Consider the following 25,020-nt stretch of genomic DNA (forward strand, 5'->3'; position numbering starts at 1 on the left):
ATTGGTCATCAATATACAAGAAGAAATAACAATGCGGCAATCGTGGATTTGGTAGTCTTCTGGCCGGTCCATTGGATGTGTGGACCGAAAACAATCGCGAAGCTGCGGTCAAACCAACTGGCCGATTGGACTTCTTCGATGGCATAACATAAATCGGCAGTTGGACCAGTAGCATCTCGAGAACAATTGTTCGAGTTAAACGTCCGTTCGGTACGAATGTTTTTGGTTTGTTTTGTATCTGCACGTGAAGATGCTGCTACTGCACGGTGGTCAGAGGGCACTAATGCCTGAATTATTGCCCGGAGAAATACCTCGGACGCAAATAATAAAGGTATCGCGTGCTCCATCTATACACCATCAGTCAAATTGTCTTTGGCGGAGCGGAAAAAATCAGCAACTTCATCTGCATAAAGACCATTTTTTCGAACCCATTAGCTGGTAGCAATGACTCGCGATCGAAATGAGCGATTTCGTTTTTGCGACTGACGTTCTTGTGTTTGCCTTTCAAATTAAGCTGTAAGCTTTCGATTGGTTTTCAGGTATTAAGTGCACGCAAGTGTGGGCATTTTCGGAAAGTTGCGGTAATGCCAATCTGCGAGGAAGACGAACGAACTCATGAGGAACTTCTCCCCTTAGATCAACGTGAACGTCCTCCGGATCAAAATGAAGAAGTTAATTCAGATTCAAACCAATTATCACTTTGAACATCTCTTCTTGATCTTTATTAATGATATTGAGTCAGAGGCTCGGGGTGTCGACAGTGTACTCTTTGCCTTTGCATGATAAGGCTTTCATAACGTCTGGGGAGTTGCAGGTCTTGCCCCTTCGGCTGTTGAATGTACACCCCGTTTGGCTTCTATCTGTTTGTCACTAAATAATCGAAATTACGAAATGATGAAATCGATTCATCAGCTAAAATCTAATATGTCAAATTCCTGGGAGCTTATCTGGGTCTAGTTTCCATATACTCACATCACACATAATATTTTTATCTCTTAAATTAGCCAAAATTGTGCCGATAGAGCCATTTCAAACAATGCAGACATGCGCTGGCCAGCACGTTCACCAGATCTGGCCTCATTAAACTTAGAGCATCCGAGCTGATAGGCGCTGCCCATTAAATTTAAAACTTCGTCTCATCTTCCTCGTCTTCTTTTGGTTATACTCGATGTGACAGAATATGCTGGAGATGTGGGTCCAGATCCTATTTGAGATTCTGCGGTGTGATGAAAGGATTAATTTTTAAGCTTTCAAGTCCTTCTTCAGCGTGGAAACATATAACACAATATTTTCCAAGTTGCTTGGGAGCCGCAGACGATAAACACATTCAAGTCATACCACCTCCCGGAAGTTGATCGTGTGATTGTAATTATTAGAAATGCTTCAATGATGCTCTCATGGCCATAGCAAATGCAAATTATGAACTTAATGTGTTAAATGTTGGCACCGATGATAGAATTTCAGATAGTGCATTAATCGAAAATGCAAGTTCTTATAAAAAAACTCTTGGAGCTATATAGACGAGCTCCGGAGACGTCCAAAAACGGAGACTCGATGTTAAATTATGTATTTACCGGGGATGAAGGTTTTGCTTTGAAGCCAAATTTTCTTAAGCCGCGGACAAGTTGACCATGAAAAACGAATTTTTAATTGCGGCTTATAGAGGATTCGCCTGGAACATGTACTTGCAAACCGCTTCAGAATTTTTCATGCTCCAATCAATTTCCATTAATTACGTACATGAGCTGCACAAGGCAGTTTTAGCATGTTGTGGACTTGGCAACTCTTTACGTAGAAACTACTGCAATTCCTTTGCTCTGGAAGGCTCTTTTGTTGTTGAGGGCCTAAAAGTTACCATGGACTACGAGCGGTCGAAGGTAGCTTGTTGGGTATTCAAATCGGTGCCAATAGACATGAGCAGTGCTGCAGCAAAGAGGCCTCTCTCAATAAGAGTCCTATGGGAGTTTTTGGGTTGCCCAGGAGTTACCCGCCTCTTAATTGAAATACTTTTTGATTGAAATCTAATTTGAGGCTACTTTAGGGGATTTACATATAAATTTTTGGGCTTCTCGGAATTTTTCTGTGAGTGTGGTTCCCAGATGCTATAGCTTGCCAATTTACGCCGGCCCTCCCTGTTTAAGTATTCACTGAAGCAAATTTGCAAAATTACCTAAATTTCATATTATAAAAGAGTTTATACAGTAGCAGAAGATTATATAATATAATATGCTTAATATCCCATGGCCATTAACCAAATTGAGGCCTTTAAGCCTTGAAATTTATGAAGTTTTTGAGCCGGCACACGAAGCATTACAACTCGGTAAGAGAAGTATTTTTTCAGACAATGGACCATGTCGAAGCAGGCATTTTCGAAATTCCAATTAATATTAATAATGTTGGGAACATTTTCCACCTCACACGTACCAACACGAGAAATTTTAATCAGCAAGTTTTTCGCCCCGCTTACAGGACGACAGGCATTGTTTTCCAAATGGGCAAAACGAAGAAACCAGTTTAGGATCTGATGTTGAAACCACAGTTGAAACGTCCCTCTGTCTCTCTTTCTGGTGCGTTCTTTTATTTGGCATATCTAAAACCTGCGCCATCACAGATTAATCAATATTCCATCGGTACCACCACGTCTGATTTAATTACTTATTTGCCCGAGAAGAAATTTAATTATTCTTTATGGATCGAGAGGAACGCACGGCATCTCGGTACGAGCTTGGGTTCTAATGGTGCTCCTAGCTTTGCAGCACTAGTGTCGGAATGAAATTTATTCAACAGCCCAGGGTCTGTTCTTCATAAACGTTGTTTATTTTTCAGGGAGCTATTAAATCTTAATTAAAGCAATCAATAACGTGTTGGTTGTTGGTCTTGAACGATAAGGCCGGTGCTGGAAAAAAGAGGAAAGAGCGCCGGCTACCGGAGTCCGGCGATGCATATCCAATAATTACGCGGTTATTATCTTTGATGGCCGCTAAATTATATTGCAGACCCACGCACGGACCGGTCAAAGTAGCCCTCAACACAGGGAGGGACTCGAGACTCAGCATTCTCAAAATGCTCGATCGTTTGGTTTGGAAAGTTGATAAACTTCGATGTGCCTTGAATTGCAACTTAGGGAGGATATTAGTGGGACTTAACTGTGAGAGAGTGCGCGGAAAGTACCAAGGTACCTTCGCGGAGCTTGCCCTTAAGGAATTTGAAATTGCAGTTCAGAAATTTCGCAAAATATTTGAAATTATCAATCAGTGGTATACATAAAGCTGCCTTTTTAAAAGCTGTAAAATCCCCAATCAGAAGCTTGAAAACGTGCCCATAACTCCCCCGAAAGTACCTTTCGTATAAACATGTATAGGGTGTTTCAAACTCGACGCACCTATTCCTATTTTATGAAAACGTAAAGTAATATGAAAAATTTAAACTATAAGTCTTCAATGGGGTTGGACCTCCATTTCGATCTGAAAAAGTTCATTTTTGAAATGTTGAGCTATGACGCAATCAATCATATTTTATTAGAAACGTATCCAAATTCTGACAAAATTATATTTATCCTATTTTTCCACACAGCTTTTGTGAAAGAAATTTTTTCCTATGTATCATCATTAAAACTAAATAATAAAAAGAAACAAAACAAATATTACATTTAATTTAACATATTTTCAATATGACTTCTGTAAGGGACATTTAAGGTCTTCGCCTAACTTCCATCTCAGTAGCTTTTCTTAATATTTCTTGCTCATTGCAAGCAGTTTTTATTTTCCCCTTTAAGTGTTCCAAATTCCTTGAAAAGCTTTTATAAATTTTATTTTTAAGAAATCCCCGCAAGAAAAAGTCCATGGGAGTTAAATCAGGGGATTTTCCTGGCCACTGCCCAGGCCCATTGATGACAATTCAATTTTATCCGAACGCGTTATTTGCCTCTTACTACACAATACAAGAACTAACAAACTAAATACAGGAACAAATCAAAGCTGATCAGATATTTCTGGATATATTTTTGCGATAATTTCTAAGATGTTTTTGCCTACAATTTTTAAACGATAACGCATTAGAAAACATTTCTTTCACTAAAGCTGTGTGGAAAAATAGGATAAATATAATTTTGTAAGAATTTGGCTACGTTTCTGGGAAAAATGTCATTATTGACGTCATAGTCCCACATTTTAGAAACGAACTTCTTCAGATCGAAATGGAAGTCGTCCAACCCCATTGAGGACCCATAGTTAAAATTTTTCATATTACTTTCCGTTTCCATAAAATAGGTGAATGGACGTCAAGCTTGACACACCTTGTATAAAGATAATTTAAAGTTGAAAAATGGCGTTCTGTAATGGAGCAAAGCGGAAATTCATACCTTTAGCAGTACCAAAGTTAGAACACAATTTTCAAACTCATTTGCTCCAATTTTTTTTTGCCAAAATGTAGATCTCCTCAGTCCCCAGTTTTCCCCATATCATATGAATATATAGAGTATTTCCTGAATATGTGGCGCAAATTCAAGGGGATATCCGTTGGATGATAAGAAAAAGGTTTCTGCAAACAAATATCCGGATCGACTTTAACTCCGAGATACAGGGTGTTAAAAAAATAACTCTGGTGTTTTCGACCATCACTTAGAAGATTCGTGTGTTCTAGCTAGTGGTAATGATTTTAGGCCTTAAAGTTAATAGTTTTAACTCGATTTGGGAATTCAGTCTAATGATAATGACAGGCTTGAAATTACAAAACCTTCAATTGTCCAGAAGTCTAAGAGTGGTAAGAGAAGAAAAGTTGTGTTGCATGAGACCTACAGGTTCTCGTGTTTGTAGAACACTTTAGAAAAATGATGTCAAAATGAGTTGTGTTGGTTGAAACCATTTTGAATTCGTCCTCAAGCTTAGGTTTTGGCCAACCACTTCAATACTCTCTGTATCTCCCTTTCCTGTGTGTCTTCTTTTTTGTTGGTCTCTCATTCTCTCGTTACTTGTCTGTTTTATCATTTTAAGATTTGCAGGAAGATTTCTGAAATGTGTGGTGGTCCGTCCCTGTGAAGTTTGATGCGCGTTCGCGACCGAAACAGCAGCCCCAGGTGACGCCCTGACAAAGTCTTGTAATTACCCGCTCTGGAGGAATTTCGCCGACCGTCTCCGATTTGCATTCCGAGCCCAAATTGACGCAGGGAAAAAATGCAGACCCAGAAAATATGCTTTGTAGACTGCTAAAAGGCTGTCTTCACGTCTTTATAATGCCATGAGAGCCACAAATTTGAAACCATGATGATGGGACGTGAACAAGAATTAGATCACTAAGACTGTGTGTCAAACTGATTTTCTATTTGAGAAAGGATCACCCCAGTTCTGTTGTTCGTCGACTCAAAAGTCTAATTTTAGACAGGATTAATTTAGCAGAAGCTTGATGATGGTTGTTCAATATACATATCAGAAATTCAATTCTACATTTTCAATGATTTAAATTCGAAAGAAATTCGAAAGAGAAGATGTGCACGGAGAAAGAGTCGGAGGTGACACATTGAAGAGCAAAGAGCATGCATAAGGTGATGCGCCAATCCTCAATTTTTTTTGGGGAGGATGTGAGCCTCCAAATAAGGGATGACTTTGCAGACCAAGAAATCGGGCCAAGTAATACACCCTTAAAAAATAACAATTTTAAGCCATGATCGGACTCAAACAGGAATCAGACTGTGACGATTATATTCGTCAAGATGTGATGATTTCTATACTACAGCCTCAAATGACATATCTGGCTATTGTAGAACCAAATTTATATGAATATTATATATAATGAGAAGCGCCAAGCGTCCTCCATTCGGCAAATGAAGGTGCCGAAAAAACATGGAAAAAAAATGTCTCAGGTAGAATTAGACCGATCCCACATTAATTCCTAAAAAGCGACGGCCTACATATATTTGCATCTTGAGGAATTCGTATATCTTTAATGTTTACTCACAAATGATCCGAAGCTGTTTGTTTACATGTTAGTTTCCATGGCGGGACAATGAGTTTACCACCAGCGGTCGTTGTTTTATTTTTACGGCCTGTCGCCCGCGATAACGGGCCGTAAAGTTACAACAACGCTTGTTGCTTTTTGGCAACGGGCCGTAAAGTAAAAAATAGCGCCTGTTAATTTTTTAACCACCTTTGGTGAAATATTATTTTACTTGCATGTAAAAGATTGTCTGTGCTGAGGACCGAAAAAAGGGTCACCCTCGATCGAATAAAGGCTCTCGGTCTCACATCGGGCCTCAAACTTGGGCCGCGGAGTGATTTGCGCTGATGTAAATTACGTGAGATTGAGACATTTTAGAGTCCGAAAGGGATGTTGCGGAACTCCGTCCCTGCCGCGAAAAGTGCTGTCATTTAAGCATAAAAGAAAGCACTCTTAGAGGAATCGCCAAGTCACTTTTCACATCGTGGAAAGATCCCTCCGATACAACAGATACCTACTCAAAGCTTTTAAGATTGAAGACCTGTTTACATCATGGGATTCAGGGTGAAGCCGACAACATCAGAATGATTGTGCGAAATTGACCGTTTTCCTCTCTCCGATTAATATCACGCGTTAGGGTTAAATGGGTCGGTTTCTCGGAATTCGAACTACACGTATACTTAAGTAAGAGAAATTTTAAACGGAAAAAAGTTAAAGGAGAGGCACCCCGTGTGGGCCCGGCGCGTGTCATTATCCGGGGCTCGCCCCCCATTGTAGTCTGGCGGGCCCCTGCAAGTCATCGGGTGAACGCGTGGGCCCCAATGATCATCGATTTCGGATTTTGATGCGATACAACTCGAGAGATACGGATTTGTTTCTTTTGTTCGTTTATTCGTCGTTTTAGAGCTAAATCAAATAACGCCAGAGAACTTATACGAATCAGGAAATAAATCCTAAAAGTGTCCAAATAAACTGAGGTATAGCTCTTTTTAGTCTCAATGTCTAATATCCATGAAAAGTTCTTGCGATTGGTGCTGTGCGAGTTGTTAACTTCTCCATGGAGACATTCTGTCGAACAAAAACGTTTTAAAATCTTATGATATTAGCATCGAACATATATCGTGGCAGAAAGTTCACTCAGCTACGGCACTTTGATCTACGTAGCTAGATCAATGCAAGACGGATAAAAGTTGAAAAACCTTTTATTTATTTTATTACTAGTAAGGGGAGGCTGATGGCACATTACTCACTAGACGCAAAGAAATACTGCTAATGGAAGGACGAGATCCATTTAACAACTAATTTGTCAAAATCAGTCGAATGTAGGAGCAAGCGCTAAGATTGAATCGCTATTGAAAGATTCTGGAAAGGGCCAAGTAGGTGCTTCAGCGTAGTGTCACGAACCGCTGGAAAGGAGCCATGGACAAAGATTTGATAAAAATTATATTTTCTTCAATGGTTCATTCACCATTTGAGATGACCAGAAGAAAGCAGACCACCGAGAACGCTTGGAACTAGAAATTTGTATTAAGGTGAGTATCGTAGATAACATTTGAACTTATTCCGGTCAGAAAAAGTGTTCTAAAAGTTAGAAACATAAGCGCCTCTAGAAATCCCACCACAAAACCACTGTCATGAATAAAATTAAGTTTAAAATTTGAGTACCTTAGAGAACGCTTCCAAGTTGAATTTTTTTATTAAGAGCAATGGCATAGGTGCTGCCAGAATAAATATTTTAAGCTTCATAAATGTCAGAAAACTGCTAAAATTTCGAAAATTATTAAAAAATATTTTTAGAAAACCCACGGGAGTGCTCCTGTTCTGATCCAAATTAAATCGACGATTTGAGTATCTCTAGACCATCCATAGAAATGGTTTCTGTAATATTAGGGGGGCAAATGGTATATTAACTAACCCAAATTAACTTATTTTCCTCTTCCTCAGTCCGGTTCTTTGGAATATAATGCTGAAAAGCATTTTTTACCACAGTCCTCCTCTCGCGTGTGGAAAATAGCATTTTCCCGCACTGAGAGGGGGTTAGAATTATTTCCAGGATTTTTTTTATATATTTTTTTTGTTTCTAAGACCATTCGGAAGTTTTCCAGTTGTCACCCTGTATATCGAGTAATAAGGGGCGTTTAGAATTAATTGGGGACAGCGCTCTTGTTTGCGAGGTATTTTGCAGCTATAATGTTTCACGTAGAATTCGCGGCTTACGTAAGCTTCAAGCACCTTTCAAGTGCTGAAAACGAAAGCTTTCTCCTTGACAACACCTTAAGTTTCTAAATCCGCTTCACTCCCCAAAGAGTCCTTGCGTGCCAGCATGTATATCAGCCCACTCGGTCATTATGATTGCACATTACACATCCCAACGAGATGATTACGAACAGAATTTATGAATTCCTAATAATTGTTGGCAATACCGAAAGGCGCGTCCACTTTAGCGAAAAAGTTCGCATGATTTATTTATGGACGGAAAAAATTCCCGCTTGACCATCGCAGGACTGAGCAGAAGACTTGTCAATAAAATCAAAAATCGAAAACTGGACAACAATGACACGGGCCTCGTTGACATTCAGCAAACGTGCTACCTGGTCGTCCAATGCCGGGATTTTCGATTCGCGATTGGTCCTGCTGCCTGTAGGTACGTTTAATGGCCGCGGCAGGAAGGTCGGTCGCAGGATCCGAGGTGGCCAATAGCAGGAGACGACGCCGTCATGTGACTGGAGACGACGACGCCGGTTTTGTCCGGGACGCAAAGCTTTGATGTTTGGAGACACCTCGTTACGGCGATATCGAGAGTATGGGCAGGAAAGTATGGTTTGCACGAGGAATTTTAATACATATAAGTAATTTTGGATTTGTCCATGGAACGGAATTGTATTAGTTCACCATTGTTTCGTTCGTTTAAAAACCCCCGCCAGTACATCTCCGATATGTGCGTTTTTAATTGAAAATTTTGGGGCTCTATGAGAGATCTGTAACAAGGGGAAAATTAGTGGCGCAGCTCAAGACCTCCCAGACATTTTTGCGCCCTTCAAAAAGCCCCCTCTACGTTTGTAGTTTGTGAGAATTTTGACGAATAATTTTGTCCAAAAAGTGCCAAGTCAGTGGCGCAACAGGTCTCTAAGACCTATAAAGAATTGGAAATCAAAGCTCATTCAGTGTCGTTCCACCCTTTGCAAGATCTTATTCCCTACGTGACTGGATTGCCCGAATTTAACTGGAAGATTTTAGATTCTATATCTCAGACTTCCTAAGCGTTCATAGACTACAAAATCATTGGCGGCGCATGTTTTGCCATTCACAAGCCGGTGGTTGGACAAAGTCATTTTCGCAAGTTTTAATTTTTGAAAACAATTTTTTGATTGATTTGGCCCAATTCAGCAATTGGGCGATTTTCGAATAAAAAATTTGAAATTCTTATTCCATGATTCCCGGCAAATTTTCGGCAATTTTGTAACAAATTTGGTCACCTTTAGAGCAAAACCACTGTTTCGCATGAGGCAGTTCACTATCGTTTTGTCTATTTAAAAATTCCCACCCGTACGTCCCTGATTGTGGGCGCATTAATTGCAATTTTGGAACTAACTTTGAAATTTGTAACAAGATCAAAATCAGCGGCGTGTCTCAGGGTTCTCCATTTTCTCACAGTTTTCAAAACATTTTTTAACATTCGCGCGTGTTTTTAGGTGTAAATTTGTTGGTATTTTATGATTGCAAATTAGAATTTTTGATATTTTATAGCTCCGAAAATGTCTCACGTCCTGATGATGCCCAAAATAAACGAGACGAACGTACGCTCCCAAACACAATCAACAGATTTGAACACGTGCGCGCAATCTTTTTTTTGGCCTGCCATCCGAATGCCTTATTAGGGACTTTTTGCCCACTCGAAAGTATTTCTGCTATAGTTTTTGCCTACCATTCTTTACGAAACAATAGACTGATCCGTCGTCTTGATTCGACATGATATTCTTTAAATCGAAAATGGACAGGAGTTGAATTTAATGAGGCGTCTATCAGCAGCGACCTAGCTGGCCCATTATTATTACTCCATAAGTGTTCTAGAAGAATAGGGCAAAAGCTGTTGTTTTCGTCGATTCATCAATGTAATTTCCCCATTTTCAATACCTACTTAATTTTCCTTCCAGTGGAGTATATTAGTACGAAATTGTTATCCATAATTTTCGCATTTATTATCCATCTCAATTCCGCTGTTGTGACTAAAATTGTTCATTTTCAAGGTGATATTTTTTGTAGGTTAAATTTATGTTAAGAAAATTCATTTCTGGAGACTCCCACTATTATCTTCCTATCCAATCCCCACATTTTTATTGCCATTTATATATTTTATACTTCTCTATAAACTTTATCTTACGGCATGTTTTCTCTCTTCCTAGTCTCATCGTCAGTCTTGACTTCCTGCTACTGAATCATCTCGATTTTTCTTTATTTTTCTTATTTTGAACTATCAATTTTCTAGACATTGTTTTTAGTTTGTACCTTCCTGATGTGTCTTCTTTCGAGCATTAATTTTCTTCCTCTTCAGTTTCCTTCAACTTCCTCTTCCTTTTCATTTCTGCACCTTGCAATTCTTCTTGAAGCTTTTTTCATATTTTTAAACATTTTTCTAATTTTTTTTCCACTACACATGTTTCCACTTACTGATGTTTCATCAGGCACGTACGTGTACAAATTAGTGTACAATCTATGTCCGACAACATAGGCATGGAAGGACACGTAGCCTGGAAAGGGCGGAAAAAAGAAACGAAAACAGAAAGCCCCAACACTAATATTTTATAGATTCATTTTCAATGTCTCCATACGCTGAAAATTGATCGAAATCCACGCAGTAGGTGTCCCTTGCGCCGGACATTTGCTACGGTTAACTAGCCGTGGGAAGTGTCAAGCAAGCAAGTGTTTGGGTGGATAATTAGATATAATTCCAAAGTTTTGACGGTATTTCCGCCAAATTTCATGAGCGATCAACTAGAAAGGAAAGAGAATATTGGAAAACCTGGTGACAAGTATTTCCACTAGTTGGCTTCTTCAGGCTTGTGTGGCAAAACAGGTACTTGCAAGATGTGGCCTGAAATGGACGGATGTTATGTTTTACCTGAACTTTCATGAAATCTGGGGGAAATCCTATCGACATATTCTGAGCATATCCAATCATACGCTTTTAGAATCCAACAAACCTTGATTCTAAATTTTATTTTATAAAACCAATAATTGGAAAAAGTGGAATTTCTTGTACGCAATTTGAAAATTTATAGTCTGCCTTCAATGCTATTAAAAATACTACTATAAATCTTAGATTTGCAGAGAATTCATGATTTTTAATGCTTCTACCTTCTTAATGATGTTAAAAAGATCTTGTGCTAATTGATACCCGTTTTTTGTCCAAACTTACAGATCAGGTTAAAATTTTAATACAAGTTCCTTAAGAAAATGTTTTCTTTTGTGAAAAATCAATTCAATTCCTTCCTTTTAGGTAAATTTTTAAATTCTTTGTAAATCAAAGCATTATAGAATTTACTAAAAATTTTGAGAGCTCCTCTTTCTTAGCAAATTTATAATGAATTCTTATAAGTTTTTTCACTTGAACTAACCTTTGGCACACATGGGCAATACCTACTACAAAACCCCTTCTGCTCACCCAGGCCCGCTGCAAGGCATTAAATCTGGTGAAGGATGAGTTTCTAATTTCAAGGTTTATGGCTATATCTTCTAACCTGACTTGACCTGGACTAACCTTAACTAACCTTTTTCTATAAAGATGTAAAGAGACAAAATATTTACATACGTATTCTAGGTCATGGTTGGTCTCATGAGATGTGGCCAGATTTTGTGCAATACCCTCTAAAATCCAGTCCTCCCTTCAACCCCGTTTTCACCCGGGCGCCCGCAAGGCGTTGGTGGAGGGTAGGTCACCAATTCCGAGATATATGGCTATATCACCTAACTTGAACTAACCTGAACTTTTGAGTAAGTTTCTCCTCAAGCCCAGCACCTGAACTTCTTGAGCTTGAAATTGTGGCTTCAGGAAGGAGTTCTGTGCGGAAAAGTATGTTTTGAAGATGATTAATTCTCCTTATGAATCCCAGAGATTTACGCAATTTTTCCTGAACTTATGAAATCTGTTTCAGCTCCTTTTATATAGCCGTGATTTCTTCCGTATTTTTGCTTGTCCGTAAGTAAGTCAGATCTAAAAATCTCCTAATTTTGACTTTTGCCAAGTTGACCCTCAATGGCCCAGAAGAGCTTCGCAAACATCGCGTTTAGTGAGAGTTTGATTTAAATTTCCATACTAAAATGATTGGCATTTGACTGCTCCAGAGGTGTGAACTGCATCAAACTTCCTCCATATTTTTGCATACTCCCTCGATAGTTTTAATGCGATCTAATGCACTTAACTGAATTAGAAGTTTCCCCATATAAAATTAGCGACCCTAAACCGCAACTGTCCAAAAAACCTTAATCAAATTAAAGCGAAAGCCTGACAAAACTTTTACGCTCTCAGGGGCACTGCTTAATGGAGTGTGCTCTCCACTAGACGACATAAAAATGGAAGAGAGTTTCCATCACATTTATTTTATTACGAGACTTGTTCGGTGTTGGAACTCTTTTTAATTTGTTTCCCGAGACATTTTGCGAGGATTGAAGCCATTGGGCTTGTTCTCAAAGTGTCTAAAAGAAAGAATGCAGCTTTAAGGACGCTCCACGTCTGTCATATTATTGTAAAGGCACACCTGACTGAATCGGGGGTGGAGGACCCGTCAAGTGGGGCCATAAATTCCGAAAAGTTTCAGTTTTTTGTTTGATTTATGGCGGTGCTCGCGCGGTCACTTTTCCACGACCGCCTCTTACCTGCTCTTTTGATTCTTCGAACATTAATCAGACGTATATGTCCCTGATGCTGGCCAGATAGGTCCGATCCCGAAATCGGCTCTATCACCCCGGCCTTTCAATTCTTCGGCGGATAAAACCATTTTTATAACAGCCGTCCATTTGTCGGACATTAATTCCGAGCTCTAAGAAATCGCTGGGATCTCGAGCCAAATGAAGTTAAAAAATCCGAAGAAACATGCGAAAGTGTTAAATTCAGAGAATTCCTATGTAGGCCCGAGTATTACCAATATTTAGCCTAATAATTAATTTGCCCATGTCGTGACTACCGTACCATCGACATTACCGGTTCGAACCCATATTTTGCCCATTTGCATGCTAGCGAAGTATTTTCGGACTTGACCCATATACTTAGCTATTAAGTGGCCCCTGCCAGAGCCGACTTTAGACCAGCCACGTCTGACAGCATTGATGACAATTTAAGTATTGCATCAGCTGAATACAGCTCTGGCCCCGAAAAACTTCGGATGCTGGATAATAGACGATGTCGTACTTGATGGGGCTCTAAATTAGCGACCATCAAAAGAGGCTTAATATCTCTCTGTCACGGCATGTGATCTTAGACCAAGTTTGGTTATTGGCGTTTCTTCCCCTTGGGGCCAAAATGGTGTTTAACCTGAAATAAGCTAAAATCTTGCAGCTTATGTAACGTTTAGTTATGAGTAGGAAAATTTGCGTACCCAAAGACGCAAAGTTGAGGCAATCTGCTATAAGTGAGGTATTGGAATGGGCAGATGGTCGCTATGTTATTTTAAAAACCGTAAAATTTAGAAAAAAGTTTAATATAAAAGTTATTCGGTTTTTCATGAATTTTTATTTTTTAATGTTTCCGAAATTGCAGGATGGTCCAGAAAACCGTGGCTGGATAAAATATATTTTTTAGATGATATACTCTATATTTTGTTACGGACCTTAATTCTGCTTGCATCTATAAGTATTTTTTTTATTACAAAATTTGAAAAATGTTTTGCAGTTTTTTAGTTAATTCAATTTAAAATGAAGATGAAGAAAAAATTAACTTTACAATTCTCAATGAATTTACATAGTATTATTTAAATTGTTTGAAAACTTCTCCAGTTAAAAGCAAAGGGTCGTTCTGCCAGAGTATATTTTTAATTTTCGCATAATATTATATATGTAAAAAACATCCAAACTTTTCACATTTTGAATGTCTCAAGCTCGATTTTTTTTTTAATGAATCCTTTTTTAATTCATTTTCAAATAATAAACGTATATTATATATCTAAAATTAAAAGATTTTATATCCTTAAGTGCTAGCTACTTAAATTACTAATTACATATTTGTCATTAAATTAACTTACAATTATAAAAACCTAACACATACATATTATTCTCAACTAAAATTAAAGCTTATTATAACAAAGTTTCCATATCGCTACCTCTATTTGCAATGCTTGAAGTTTGTATTACCTTTAGTTTTCTTGTCGACCTTAATACCCCTTAATCAATTAAACATGTAAGACCTCTTCAGTTTAGATACATAACATATATGTATATATCATTTGAAAGTGAATTAAAAGAAAAATTAATTTTCAAAAAAATATACAGGATGTCGTATTAAAAAAAATCGAGTTTGAGGCACTCGAAATGCAAAAAATTTGGATATTTTTTTCCACGCCCTATATAAAATTTTTCGAAATTTATAAATATACTCTAGCAGAACGACCCTTTGCTTTTAACTGGACAAATTTTCAAACGATTCAATTAATACTATGTAAATTTATGGAGAATTTTAAAAAGCTTATTTTTTGTTCGATCTTTACTTTAAATTCAATTAACTTAAAAACTGCTGTTTCATATTTTATAATAAAAAAAATACTTATAGTTACAAGCAGAATTAGTATCCGGAACAAAATATAGGGGATTCCATTTTAAAAAGTGTATTATTGGCACTCGAAGGCTTTTTAGACCATTCTGTAACTTCAAAAATATTTAAAAACAAAAATCCATGAAAAACTAAATAATTTTTATAGTAAATTTCTTTTTAAAAACTTTACTGTTTTTGAGATAAGGTAGTGGATCATCTTACGTTCTAGAAAGCCCTTTCCTTGATTTCTGCCACTCCTCGGACGTTTCGGTCTCTATGTATATTTAGTACATCTGAACCCCGAAGAGCGTACGCCTCTGGTCTTAACCGGAGTTACCAAAAATTTCAGGTAAACTTGACGAATACGCAGAAAACATGAAAGTCAGTGGCGTAGATTGTTTTTCTATACGTAGCTATAAATTCCTCAAAAACTCCAGTTATGAGGGGGAAACTGTTTTATAACATTAAGTCTCTTTTGGAACCCTTTAGGGAAAGCAGGATTTTTCTGTAAGTTTCTGGAAAAACAAGGAACCCACCACTAGGAATACGCACTTCCTTGGCCTAGTTTACCGTAACAGTACCAGAACAGGGCGGGGAAAAAAAAGCAAAATTTCCCATAAACAAATAAGAGTACTTAATTGAAATATGCTGGGTTCCACAACTATACGAGGGACATAAATGGTTCGTAATAACGTGGAGCAAATGCATTAACATAAATCAACCGGGTGTAATGGTATACGCGTCCGAGCTGTCAATAAACCCACGGTACCATCAATCTCCTCAGCAGAAAATTGTTTTTCTCCTATATAGACCTTCTCCGAAATTACATTTAAGACCATAGAGGAGTAATGGCGCTTACCTTTTAAGCTTTGTGTAAATAGCTAAATAGAGCTAAGTACCATCATGTAACTCACCAAGAATGATTAGTAGAAGCGCCGGTCGAATTGTATCAATCAAACCCATTGATATTAGTACCGTGACAGGCCATAATGTGCCCAGTACTTACACAATCTGTACAGCTTTATTAATGCTCGTAGATACGGATCGGTTTTTTGGCGTTTCCAAATAGGAAATCCATTACACCTGTACAGGGTGCCGCCCCCCGGGGTCCACCTGGCAATTATGGGCCTCGGCAGGGGGGAGCGAGTGCCCTAGAACGCAATAAAACCGAAATCCAATAACGCTTAATGGGTTAGAAAGGTTCCAAATACAAAAAAGACGATAAAACCTCGAATATGACCGAGAAAGATTCGAGTGTGGGATCCCAAAAAACAATATCCGAGTATCAAAGAACTGCCGATCTGGTGTTTACGAAATTGTTTATGAGGCATATCGTCGTGGGGCTCCGGCCCCTGGGGGGGCTAGAAAAGCCGCCGAACTAAGCTTTGGCACTTACGACAATTTATGACGAGCACGGTGTCCCGTTACGTGGACGATCTATGGGAATTCGAATATTCACATAGTAAACCATGAGGATTGACAACTGCATTGTTTTAATCAAAATTCGACTTTAGGCATAATCGTATGCGTAAGATCGTTATCGGTTGTAAATTCGGTGGCTTCCCGTTCTAGTGCCACCTCAGGAAGCCCGTTAATTTGCATTTACCACCGCAATTATCGCTGCTATCGTTTGTGGTTTTTGGGAATTGTTCGACTACCTGCCTGGTAACAGCCCTTAAAAACATCAACACCACGATTTAATATGCATGATTTCACTTCAGATGTCCGACTGCGAGGTGAGATGAAGAATGGTTAGTTCTTCGAAAACGTTGTTTGAATAAGCCAAACCCGCTTTCGAAAATTACCGAATTCGTACCTAGATTTGAAGGCTCAATTATCGATTATTATTGCAAATTGTCGCCAATTTTTCCCAAAAAAAAAATCTTCTTTTTACCTCGCCACTGTTCTTCCCTTAATGAAGCTATAGACAACACTTGGTAAATCTCATGAATTTACCCAGTCAAGGCTGCTCAGTGACAGAACCCAACTTCCCGAGGATTAACTAGGCATATTTTAAGATTTTTCCAAGCAAATGTGATGAATAGTCAGATTATTTCGAGCAATTTTACGATTTAATGTTCAAATCCCTTAGCGATCTCTCTTAGCCCGACCGCGGTACGACACTGCGTCCTTCATTAACTGTAAGTGTTTTTTTTAAATCTAAAGAGCAGCAATTTTCTTATATTTTTAGAGAAATACTTCTCACTAATTAAAAAAAAAACCCAACAAAATACCTGAAATTTTCGAAAAAACTCCGATTGAAAATATAAAGGTGTATGCTCTTCGGCTTTTGGAAATATTAAATTTTGAACTCCTTGAACTTGTGTAACAAACTCCTCGCCGTAAACTACGCCACTGACTTTAATTTATGTTTATAAGCAGTTAATGCACTCATAAGTGTTCCTTTCTTTTTAAATTGGCTGAAATCAACTTAAAGAGTCCATGATCAACGTCGTGTTTAGAAAGACCCATTGATTTTCATGTACAGTATGTCCCCGGATGGGGTTACCGAAAGGAGAAAGTTTCTTATTTTTCATTTTACGAGAAAATTGTATTATTTTTGCTTGTTCTAAAAGGGTTAAATCAGTTCTTATTGTTTCAGTTTTCCTTTTCACTACAAACAAGTATCAAAAAAAGGTTTTTAATTTTTTTGTTTTTTTGATGTATTTGAAATTTTTTTAAGTCCCAAAAATGTATTATCATTTTCATAGTAATCGTAAATAAGACTTAAATTAAATGGCAATGCTGTCTAAAGACCTGATACAGTGCTATGGCAAAAGTGATGGGGCAATTCGTCGAATTATCCAAGAATTTAATCAAACATTTTCGTAAAATCCTCCTCAAAATGTGGCACACAAAAAGTGATCAAGAAATTCTTAACTACTGGCTCTATAAGAGATGTAAAGGAAATTAAGAGAGCTGAAATTAAAGATGATGCTGCGACTCTTATTGTAATGATCTCGGTTCAACAATTAAAAATTAATCTTTTCAAATAAATTTTTAATCGCGCTTTAGAGCCAGAAGATCAAACAAAACATATTAATTTCTTCCTGTGGATGGACATTCAAATCTTGGATAACTACTACTTTCGTCGGGACACTGTATTCTTTAATGAAGCCACGTTTTCTACCAATGATACTGTTTCATCTCGTCATGGAAGGTAGTGGAGTCATCACAATCCCTATTTCCGAATCGCTCGTAATGGGTAATATTCGGCTACAGTGAATGTACAGTGTAAAATTTCTTACCACGATATAATTGAACCATTTTTTTTTTTTTAATTCAGTTAATCAGCACACGTATTTAAATATGTTACAACCTTCTCTAAACGAAAGATTATACCGTCTACCGATTAATTATCACGCGAATTTTACTGCCGATTATGCACGAGTTGTTATGACATGGTTAAGTCAACAATTTGCGTAGAACTGAATTGGTCGATTGTGGTTCTGTTTTATGGCCATCGAGCAGCCCTGATTTGACTATGGCAGATTTTTACATTTGGGGCCGTTTAATTATTTAACGGCCCCCTTTAAAATTGTTTAATTGACAAATAGTTTATGCGAATCGTTTTCCTTCAAACGCAGAAGATTTGGAAGGGGAGGGTGAGAGGTGCTGTAACCTTTTGAAAAGATCCAAAGAAGCTATAGTGCACTGCGTCAAAGACTTGAGCTGTACGTTTAAAGAGGTGGTGAGCGGATGAACTGAAATTTTCATTTGCAGTTTCCTCTTTTTTTTTAATTGTCGTAATAAACACTTAATAAACAAAGATCTTGATTGCGATTGCCATGAAAACGATAATTAATTTTTGGTACTATTTTGGAAAATTTTTGAGAAAAATATTGAATTATATTTTTCGATACTTCTTTGTACTGATAAGGAAAATTGAAACGGTGAGAACTAATTCAGCTGTTTTGGAACAAGCAAAAACTGTCATGAAGAGCACATTTTTTCACAAAATAAAGAACAAGACTTTTTTCCCTATTGGTCTCGGTAGCCGGCATACGGTATGTTGTTAGGTTACTATCAATTTCTTTGAAATTTTGGGGGAAATCGCAGGCAAAAACACAAACGTCTGCTCAGTGGCGGATCCAGGGGTAAGCACCGCTCAGCGACATGCAAACCACGTCAGCCCTGCTCCCTCGTGTGCAGCACCATGGGCCACCCCGCTTATGAGGAAAAAAATCTGTTAATTTCTTAAAGGTTAGTTAACTGACGGATAACCACTTTCCAACTCGAACCTAAATCCTTTTCGTCCTCGATTGTTTATATCCCGAAGAAGATAGTAATATCTTCGGTCATCCACGCTGTTGGTTGGTCGCAGCACGTTTCTCGAAGCTCACGTCTTCGACCAATCGTGACCACCGCTCTATTCTCTCTCGCTTTAGTCCCTATACATATTTCATACTCTAGTTTCACACAGATAATCTCAGCTATAAATAAGCGGTATTCAAATCGGGATGTCAACGAATTAGAGCCGTCGCATTGTCCCTCGCTGATTAGCATGACGACAACACAACACAGGGTGTCACAAAGATAACAATCGATTTTTTAATTCCCGCTTTATAAAATCAGCAGACGGCCGCCCAATGAGGTCGAGAAATAATAACTTTTCGAACCCGATAAATTATTTATGGCTTATGGTAAGTATGGTCTCAGTCTGTCTGTCACCCAGTTTTTCATTGGTGTCCGAATCGGGAACGGCCGCTATTAGTTTCGGACGGATGAGTAATTGGAGTCGTGTCAAGGAAACTTCTAAGTAGATTTCAATTTCAAATTTCCCCCGAAATTTATGGACAGGAAATCTGTTTTAAATTCGACGAATTCAATGCGGCCATTGTCTTGCCGCTACCGAATTTTACCATATCTTTACGCAGAAATCGGGTTTTTAACAATAAACATTAGTTTTAGGGGCGCCTCTAATTTATGTCCTCCGCCTCTTTAGCACGTGTGTTTTACCCTCTACCAAAACTATCTATAACGGACATCAAGCCCGGCTTTTGCACTTGCGTTTATCTAAGGAAGATCTTGTTCACACGACGACATGTTTCAGGTCCCATGACAAATTGCGGGTGGACAAATAAAGGTGGAAAGGGCGGTTTTAAAACATTAGAGATGATGACGGGCACTTTAGGAGAGTTTTTGGGCTTCGCTCTCCGATCCCATTCCCATGCTCAGAAGGTGCGTGATATGGCTCCGATGCAAAAATTCCCTGAGTTTCACGCGGTAATCTTTGTGTGTAATCTCAGGTGAACAAATGTCCAGGGGATGATGCGGAACTTTTAACAAAGCCCTGTTTCGACAGGGTACATTTGTATAACACGACTTTAAATAATTCCAGGCTTGTTCAGGTAACTCGAGGCGAAAACTCTGTAGAATTGTAGCCGATTTCCGTCAGGCTTATGAATAATCCACTTGAGCACATTGACGTTAAAATACTGTCGCCGATTAAAGCAATAATCGTGATTTATTGCCTATAAATTATTAATTTGTTATTTAACGTAAATTGGCGATCTTTCCATCACGGAGTTGGACTTTTTAATTTGCTTCGATCGCATAACAAGTTAATGATCTTAGAAATTGCAAGAGAAGGAACCTTGACCAAATCAAAATAATGATGGTGATTCTGTGAAGAATCGCAATGTTGCTCACTGCAAGGTCGCATAACACTCATAGCTTCGTTCTACTCCGTCGAAGTCCATCGGGGGACACCAATAGGACTGCTGGTTTCACAGAAAGGGCAGAACGTTTTTTAATCCCCTGGTGGTATGCTACTGATTTTCTCTAATTTGCCTCCAATATATGGTCTTGAAGAAAAAAAATTCTTGAAGTTTTCAAAGCCACAGAGGAACAGTGGCGTAACTCGTTTCTATTTGTCCTCAGTTTTCGAAAATATACAGGGTGTAGCATATTATCATGGAGATATTTCAGGGGGGTAATAGTACTTTGCAAAATAATTAAAAAAGTTAATACACCTACTGTCAAAAACACACCATTTTATATACATAGGGTAGCATATTTTCAACAATTTTTATAATTTAGTTTTCATTCAGATTTATTTTTATTTTAAAAAATTTGCTTAAATTTTACGAATCGCTTCAGATAGTTGATAACTGAACAAGATGACCATTTTTTCTTACTGCCTTTACATTCTTAATTTGCATCGATAGATATTTTTGCAAATTCTACAAAAAAGATAAAAGGTACAAAAATATTGCAAAAGATCAAAAAGATAAAAAAATTTAAGAAGGAATTTAAATTTCACATCGGAATTCATACATTCCAAAAAAAACGAAATATAAAAGGGTATATTACCCAAAAAAACATAACACCCTGTACATGGCTACCGATGATTTTGACATTTTATTGTAGAAGATCTTAAAGAAAATAGTCGTGCCAAATTTTAAAATTGAACTCAACCCATATGTGAGAAAAACGCAAAATATGGGGAAAAATGTAAAACTTTACCACTTTGTATATCGAAAATGACGTATTTTTGACCATGTGTCTGTTAGCATTTTTCTAAATTATTTTCCAGAATACCATCGCTCTCTAAAACATCTCCATGATAATATGTTACGCCCTGTATATTTTAAAGTTATAAATAATAGAGAATCAATCATGGATTTTCTCTAAATTTTCCAATTCATTAGCATTTCCACGTACAACTTTACAACTTATATATTTTCTAGTCTATTTTCAACTCTGTGATTTCCCAAACTTCGCCAATAATTCAATTTATTTGATTGAAAGACAGTAGCGCAGCCTTGCAAAAGCTGGAAGCAATTTTAAATCAATTGAGACATAGAGAACGATTTATCTATTTGCTTTTTTACTCTCATTAATATCTATTGGTACAAACCTGATTTCTTCTCATCCACATTTGGGTCTATGACTTTTTGGCAATTTATTGCGCTTTCAAATCCTCTAAAAACTATGGCGTAAGTAGCACTATTTCCGTAATTAATCCACTGACTGTACGTCCCTGATTCCTAAACTTTAAACATTTCTATAAGTTAAAGATTATTTATTAAATTTGTTGGGTTTTCAAATCCAATGAAGTACAATGACGTTCCCCATTCTTTACAGTGGCTAGGAATTTTCAATTAAAGAATAAAAAACCAGTGACGATTTTTTTACTTATTTTTTATTTCATGCAGTCTTCCTATGGCTTGACCCTGATTTCGTTTAATCGATTTGCTTGATTGCAAAATTGCACTTTCGCCGAGTTACGTCAACATGTATGCGCACCTATCTAAAGTTTCATAGTTACATTCACAAGTTTTCAGAATTTGGGCCAAAACGTGATTTCATTTCATGCCCCTATTGAATTAACTATATATAAAATGTGTTAATGAAATCAGGAACGTATACTTGCCCAGCAGCAAACCCCATCTTAACAGCCGTGAAACGTTCCGGAATTAATATCGCATTTATTATCTCACGCTGGAAGAGAGTACAATGGGAAACAACTCGAAAATGATTTAGAACCTCCAAAAGGCCTGTTGAATTATTTAGTGTGTTTTTCCTCGTGTCAATATTTTACCTGGACTTGAAAGCTGTTATATTAATTTGCCTGATAGTCTTTGATATCCTTTAATACCTCATCCTTAATAAGCTCCGTTCTTGACATTAAGTGAGAGGGCGCAAATGAGCAGACAACAATGCCCCTTTGTACTACTGGAAACGCGTATTGACAGGTCCAAATAGCAATTAATGACGTAAGAATTAAAGGGTGCGACACGTGACTTTCGATGTGTATTCACCCGGAAACCTACTGCAAACAGTGGCCCCGTGTCGCTGCCAATCACACTCAGCATCAGTATTGACGTGACGTTGGATCATTAAAGTCTTGCAGAAGAATTCCTAGAAAAGTTATTAAAAAGAATAGCGTAAGAATAATCCTATTAATATCAGTTTTTAAGAAACGGCCCCCCGCCTGGCCCGATCTGAGTCAACTAGACGGAGATTAATCGACACGCATTCCTAAACTGCCTCAAAACACATATACGAACGGTTTCCCGTTGGGTATCACAAAAGCCCCATTACCATGGGTTATTTTTAATTTCACAGTTTCGAGGCCTGGTCCGAAATTGAATCAAACGTTTCGGCGCCCCTGACGGCGTCGAGATGCTCAGCCTGGCTCAGCATCCGCGTCCCCCCACGTATCGCGGACTCAATGGGGCGGAAGATCCAAAATGTGTGAATCAGCCTTGCGGCTCATCTGCAAGTCAGATGGGCTCCTTCAGGATGTGGAGCACCCTTGAGTGAGATGGCGGCGCCCTTTGGAGGACGTATGTGTGTCTGTGCGCGTTAAGTAATCTTTCGTGGGTAATGTCATGTGAAATGTAAACGTGGGCTTTTTGCACTCGCAATGAGACGAGTATAATGCCCGTCTATCGGTTTTTTTCCTACTCAGGGATATAGCATTTTTCTGTTCTTAGAAATGAGCTTCGGTGAGGACGAAAATGTATCTAAAAGTGACCATTCACCATTACATTCTTTCGACAATTTTCAGGATATTTTTGATCCACTCTCATTCGCTTTAAGTGGCGGTTAAAGACACTTTTAAAGTAAATTAAACTGAATAAATTACTTAAACAAGGCGGAATGCGGCCCTTCGGATCTGAAGCACGATTCAAAGCGGCGTCCAGCGGCCATTTGAGTGAGGTGCCATTTGTCACCGTGCTCAGCTCCCGGTACCAACGCAATTTGTAACGGGAGCAGTACCTGCTAAGGGGAGTTTTCGTATTCGATATCGCTTTCAAATATTTCCCAAACTTTTGAAGTTCCCACCACTTCGAATTTCAAACCCTTTTCCGGATCTTTGAAACACAACTGACGAATCGGTCAATTTTGGTCTAATTGGTGCTTAATGGGCTTCGAAGCACCGGGCGGAAAGTGGCAAAACAGACAGAAAACTACGAAAATAATCCAATTAGGATGATGAGGCGATCTGGAGGACGTAAGTCCGGATTTATCACAGGCCTCTCTGCGGTGTCCTGCCGCCAGTAATGGCCGCCTCATTTGTCGTGGCGGTACCACTGCAACCAAGACAGCGCAGTTACTCGTCTCATGTAAGTACCCTTAATGCGATGAGATGATTCAAGAATTTTAAGTTCAGCCTCATTTACTTCGCTTTTTTTTAACTTATGAGCCGCCTCTGTCAACTTATGCCATTGCCGGCTTAACAAAGAACTGATCGGTGATCGATCTTCCACAGGCTTCAGGTCGTGAAAAACTGTCAATATTCCTAAGTTTTCCGGTTCATTTGCCATGAGCCGCATCAGTCCCCATGTGTGCCTCCAGGCACAATATTTTCTCTTTGGCAATAAAAAATTAATTGTCACCCATTAAGGGCGCGTTTTCTCAGATGTTTACGACAATTATGCAAATCCCTGCGGATTTTATGGCCTCGGCCCACGGTCCAGATTAGTCCCGCTCGCTTCTTTTTCCGGATCCGGTCAATCGGAAACAATCGAAAGTCGCCGGTCACGTGGCCGGGTCATTAAGCTCCGGGCGTGAGAGAGGGTGACCGTTTTGTTGTTTTTTTAATGGGGGGAGGAAACGTTGTTTTATGGCCAGAGATTTATTAATGGTCTAGACGCATGTGCGAACCACCCCCTTAAACTATGGTAGAAAGTAGAAATTAATAAATGATTCTGACATCCTCAGAGAGATATCCTCCCCAGTTGGGTGGGAATTGTTGATACGTCATGACTGGATTTTTTAAGTCGCGTTTTGCGAGAGGAAGAGGAAGTTTAGGGGTTGTTGCCGCCAACTTAATGGCCAATCTAGAGTTCTTTAATGTCTCTGTTTAGGACGAGTATACAGGGTGGCTGCCGAGACGGCAAGGAGAGTAAATGGAACGTTCTAGAAACACGGGTGGATTGAATTCCAGTCACTCTAAATACCCGGTCGTGAATCATTTAGAATGCACAAGGGAAGTTTAGACCTTCACGGTAGTATCAGAGGTGTTATTTGTGGCAGATTCAGTCGGATTCACTCTAGAGACCCGGCCAATAGATTTTTGGGCAATATCGCAAGAGGGAAGTCACCTTTAGACTGACCATGGGACGATCAGAATTTATCAGTGTATGCACAGTATCAGAGACACTATTTGTATCAAGTTGGGCCGAATTCCACCAGCTCCAGGCCTAGTCAATCGATTTTTTTCTGGTCGATAATTGGGCAGCCGCACACTTTATTCGCCATATAATCAAGAATTCCATTCGATGTGAAGGCACCTAATGTATTTATTATTTTAATTTATATTTATAATAATTCCCATTATTTACCTACTGTTATTCTATTGAGTCACGCAGTAAAAATATACATTTTAACCGAAT

General features: G+C 38.5%; 2 protein-coding genes across 2 annotated transcripts in view; both read left to right on the forward strand.

The window, feature by feature from the left end:
- sky (GTPase-activating protein skywalker) overlaps positions 1 to 2,262 on the forward strand; it is a 201,400-nt gene extending 199,138 nt beyond the window's left edge. The window contains exon 14 of the mRNA XM_066398754.1: positions 2,251 to 2,262. The gene's annotated coding sequence lies outside the window, so the exon portion shown is untranslated. The remainder of the gene's footprint in view (positions 1 to 2,250) is intronic.
- The window catches only part of LOC136414629 (uncharacterized), a 250,284-nt gene that overhangs the window by 48,088 nt on the left and 177,176 nt on the right, over positions 1 to 25,020 (forward strand). The gene's annotated exons all lie outside the window — the stretch shown is intronic.

The sequence above is a fragment of the Euwallacea similis genome, chromosome 18 (genome assembly GCF_039881205.1).
Source record: "Euwallacea similis isolate ESF13 chromosome 18, ESF131.1, whole genome shotgun sequence".
NCBI lineage: Eukaryota > Metazoa > Arthropoda > Insecta > Coleoptera > Curculionidae > Euwallacea > Euwallacea similis.